This window comes from Mus pahari, chromosome 19 (assembly GCF_900095145.1).
Source record: "Mus pahari chromosome 19, PAHARI_EIJ_v1.1, whole genome shotgun sequence".
Taxonomy (NCBI): domain Eukaryota; kingdom Metazoa; phylum Chordata; class Mammalia; order Rodentia; family Muridae; genus Mus; species Mus pahari.
In genome coordinates, this window is record NC_034608.1 from 50,665,050 (window position 1) to 50,670,331 (window position 5,282).

General features: G+C 42.5%; 1 pseudogene; it reads left to right on the forward strand.

Annotated features, from left to right (window-relative positions):
- Positions 1–3,229: 3,229 nt before the first annotated feature.
- Positions 3,230–5,282, forward strand: part of LOC115062585 — a 5,269-nt pseudogene continuing 3,216 nt past the window's right edge.

Below are 5,282 nucleotides of genomic sequence, written 5' to 3' on the forward strand. Positions count from 1 at the left end.
AAAAAAAAAAAAGAATATCTAGTCCTGTGTGCTGATACTCCTGTGCTGGAATGTACCCCAACAAAGGTCACGTGAGGTGATACAACTGGAGGGGCAACTGCTTAGCTTGCCTTTGAAGGGTCTAGTTTGTTCTGGTCCAGGGAACACAGTTCCTGTTCCTATGGCTATACAACCTCAGGGAAAAGAACAGAGAAAAGTATATGGTGGGGCACTGTTTGTTACTCAAGTGTGAGGACTTGACTTCCAGTTCTAGAACACAAGTAGAAGGAAAAGGAAAAGAAACCTACCAGATGTGGTAGATCATGCCTGTGATCCCAGCTCTAGGGTAGAGACAGCCAGGCCTTGGGGCTCACTGCTCATCCAGTCCAGCTTAGTTGACAAGTTCCAGATGAGTGACAGATGCTGTTTCCACAACAAAAATCAAGGTGGACAATACCTGAGAAACAATAACTGAGTTGGCCCTAGCCTCCACCCGACATATATAGGAATATGCATGCTTCTGTACATACATGTATAGACATAAAAATGCCTTCACACATACACATTTAGGTATATGCATGCCTCCACACATACATGTACAGGCAGATGCACGTCTCAACTCATACATGTATAGGCAGACACACAGAGACACTAATGCAGAAGAATTTAAAGAAATAAGGTAAAGCACAGATACTATAAGATCATAGGGGGAAAGTACTTCTTATGTTCATTGGGGCTGCTATGAGGCCTGCTGGAGACTTCCCGTCAAAGTGATAGAGAAATTCAGTTATTTCACCTTGGAAGTAAGAATGACAGAGAAAACACAAGGCAAACGATGGAACCTAAATCTGTAGCAAGCAGTGCACACACCATAAAGTACAACACAACCCTAACTGTTGTTGGCTGGCTGAATGACCTGTGGGTTGATGGCTAAATCTGATGGCCCAACTTGTCAATATATGTCCTCAAACACCAAAGGGTTGAAGAACTGCAGGCAGCACTGGTGAATGGCAAGAGGTCAGATCTGCTCCAAAGGCTCCGGGAAGAAATGAGAGGGGTTGTCACTCTCCCGGGTGACCTGTTCTTTTCTACATCCCAGATGTCTGCTTACTGCCACCGCCTATATTGTCACATTGTCCTTGTCCTTCCTCCCCTCGCAACCACAGTTCCCAGGCTAGCTCTTCACCCCCCACTACACCTGTGACAGGGCCATGGAAATTTGTCAAGGGAGAAGCGTGTTTTCTGTCAGGAGCCATAATGGGACAAGCTAATAACTAGCAGGTGATCATCCCGAAATGGCCTGCTTTGGATTATTATATAATCTGCAGCAGGTGCGCCCTTATTAAGCAAGGCTGTAAGGGATTCATATTTAGGAAAGATTCCTGCTATTAATATGCTTTTCCTGTTATTATTAAACATATATAACAATCACTAAGAGGTACTACACCCCTTTGGAGCGGATCTCTGCAGATCCACGAAGATGCACTGTCTTGTAGTGATGCTGTATAGACAAACAGATGACTTAAGTCTTTATGATGATCCTATAAGAATTCCTAAAATTATATCTGTGATTATTAAACTCTTTTATAGTGGGACGGCTATTAGGTCCTTTTCTGATAGTCAAAACTGCAATGAGAATTCTACCAGTCTCCCAAGTGTCACCAGTTAATTGCTCTTAGATAGTAACCAGATTTACTCTTTCTCAGAGTACATTCCAAGAGGCTGTAAAACAATTAACCAAGGGTCATAAAAAGGGGATTAATGATTTATTATAGGTGCTAGGACAGAAGATAAAATATTGACTGGATTTATCTATACAAAACTTCACTTATAACTTAGTTATGGTTTTAAACCTTCGGTGAACCTGTGGAGCTGAGACAGGTGATGGACGTTTAGCTAGATAATTACTCCTAATGGATACGCATGCAAACATTCTCTGTTGTAAACTTCTATTTCAGTTTTTGATTTGATTTTGTGTGTGAACTTTTGATGAACTTTTTAACATGTGATCATGTATTCTGAAAGACGTTTAAGCAACTGAGGACAAAGAGAAGAGGGAGAACTGGGGGGCAGGGGGGTGAGAGGAACGGAGGTGAGAACTGAGCTGAGAGAGGAACTGAACTGAGGAGAAGTTTTTACACACTTTTTAGATTAGAAAGAGAATGCAAAGTGGAGTAACTTAGAAATTATAGGTAACATAAAATACTAAGAGAGCAATGTGCAGAATGCAGAGGGAAAGAGGAAAAAAGAAGATGCTGCAAAGAACAGAAGGAGCAGGCAGGCTTCTCCTTACCATGGACAGAACAGGTTGATCCATGGTAAGGACAGGGCAGGCTTAGCCTTATTAAAAGAAGCAAAGCTTTTTTTTCTTAACAAACATGGGCTTAATTCATTTAGCATTAAAAGGGTAGAAGCCCTTTCTTTCTCTGTGTAATAAAGACTGGAGCGCATTTTTCACCCAGAATGAGTGAGTTCTCTCTGCACCAGTGCTTGGTCTTATGCTCCATATGCATATGTAAGTATGGATGTGTAAGTATATAATTGTGAGAATGTATGCATGTGTGTGGGGGTGAGTATGCAATTATGAGAATGCATGCAAGCTGGGCCCAACTGGGTTTTGAATGAAAATGTATAAATGGAAATGTATAAATGAATGAATGAGCATGCATGAATCTGTATATGAACTTATGTGAGGTTATGCATATTTGCTTATGTAAAAGTTTCTCCTTCTGCGAGTGTTATTCTCTTCTCCTGGTTCAATAGAAGCTTATTGCTCCAAACTTCCCCCTAGCCCAATGAGCAGGAGGCATCAGGACAATAGGGAAAAGCAACTAATCCTTTATTTGATCTCCTGTTGTTTTAGGATGCGGTGCTAAGTGCCAGAAACTGTAGCTTCTGGCCTCAGAGAATCACAGAAGGCAGGTCAACTACAATAGCATAGTAATTTGGATAAGTAAACTTTTTATTATACAGCAACCCTAAATTTCTGTTAAGACAAAGTCTGACCCCCTACGTAAGACAAAGGCTTACCCTCCATCTACATTCTTCCTCCTCAGCTGCCTCAAGAAGAACCTACAAGAAAGAAGAAACTGGTAGTTTTCTAAACTTGTGCTCCTGGGGCTGTGCAACCAGTGGTAGGGGTGGGGGTGGGGGTGGGGGGCTGCTTCTAGAAGACCTCCCAGCAGCTAAGGACTGGCTCTGAGCAGCCTCACCAGTCTGCCGGTTCGCCTGGTGTGCTCACTCTCAAGGGATGGATGGTTCAGAGCGAGGTCCTGCCAGCACATCCCAACGGGGACCACAGCTCACAGGAGAAATGTTAACTGTGATGACTTTAAATGGATCGAGATTTTCCTCTCATGGCTCTCAGAAGCTTGTCGTTTCTGGAACCGATTTGTACGTCCCTCCCCTCAACACCCCCCCCCCCCATGTCTGGATTTTCACTTCAAGAGGGTTTGAGGAGACTGCAGGCATTTCCAGCCACAGCAAAGTCACGCTCCACCCTCTCCCTAGAGGATGAGAAGACTGTTTGACTTCCAATTACATGTCTCTCTCAAGGACTCCTCTCCATCACTTGCCACAGGGAAAAGACACCAGAAGATTCAAACTGGCAGCTCTACACACCCATAACTGTCTTGACCTTACAGTTAATTGGATCAAAACCCTGAAGGCTCCGATTTATGAAGGTTATAACATAGCAAACATCTTTAAACTTCCAACGAACGAAGTCGTTGAGCTTTTTAAAAAAAAAATAAAATAAAATTACCCTTTTTTCAAATATTTTACTTAGGTACAAGAGTGGAGAGAAGGGTTTTAGTGTACATGTTTAAGAAATTACTTTATCTGTGCCTCAGACTTTTCAAGAGGGGAGAGGGAGAGGAAGAGGGGGAGAGGGAGAAGGAGGGAAGAGAGGGAGAGGGAGAGGGAGAGGGAGGGAGCAGAGGAAGAAGGAGGGAGAGGGAGAGGGAGAGGGAGAGGAGAAGAGAAGAGAAGAGAGTTCAATCCCCAACAACCACATGGTGGCTCACAACCATCCGTAATGAGATCTGATGCCCTCTCCTGGTGTGTCTGAGCTCACTTTGGGAGGGCAGTTGTGAAGCTTAAATAAGGTAGCATGGTATTAGGGCCATTTGTCTGATAACATATACTAAGTACTGCTGTCCCCTGCAAAACATGATCTGCCAGGATGCAGCAGTTCTGTGATTTCAGCACTTAAAGGCAAAGCCCAGAGGGGTCAAAGTTAGAGGAAACCAGTGAGACCCCTAGACAAACGACAGCAACAACACAAATCCTCACAGGGCCACAACTGTTTTCAGTAGAAAATCGTTTTGATCCAAGCTTTCCAAAACACGTAAGCTGGCTTTATCTAAACTGTAAGGAAGAAAGAAGAGGAAGGAGGAAGAAGAAGAGCAGGGAGAGAGGATAAGGAATAGAAACAGAGACAACAGAACAGTATTTCTTGCAAGGATGTCTTGAATTATAGCCCAGTTAAGAAAACAAATCGTGAGGTATGCCTAGTACCTGACATTCCTCTTGCTGCATCATTTCAAACTGAAAAGAATCTCATTCGAAAACAGCTGCAAAGCAGAGAGATTAAAGGGATGGGGGTCTTAATAGGAAGAAAAAGATATGCTGTAACATAAATATAAATATTTACCTAAGTAATAGCTATGTGGATTTAGACAGGTTTTTAAAAATATCTTTGGACCTCAATTTCCAAACTCTTGGAGGATCTGATCAAATATGAACATGACATTTTTACTGTCTGGTTTCAGGTTCACTGTGACCTTGTCTAAATTCTTGGAGTGACTGCTAATGCTACAAACCTTACAAAAATTCCATCTTATATTGCTATATTCCATTTTAACATCTGAAAGCTACTCACATTTAGAGAAAGGAGTTGGAGTTAATTTTGGAAATTATTTTTAAGGTACCATAATTAAAGTAAGGATAGAATTTCATAATAGAGCACGATTTCCCCCATTAAGATTAAAGATATAAGGCTTGAAGGTGATTCAGTCAGTAAGAGCTTGCTGTGCAAACGTGAGGAACTGAATGTGCCTCCCCAGCAAGGTGTAAAGCCCAGGCATGGTGGCACATATCTTTGACCCTGGGGGTTGGTGGGGAAACAAACAGCTCCCTGGATTTCTCTGACCTAATTTTAATGAATCAGCTCCAGGCTCAGGGTTCAAGGTTGATATTGAAGAATAAAAATTTTAAAGGCATGACCTCTACATTCAAGGGCCTTGGTCCCCGGCAGGTGACCGCACCGGAACCTACTTATAAAAGCAATTCTTAAAGTCCCA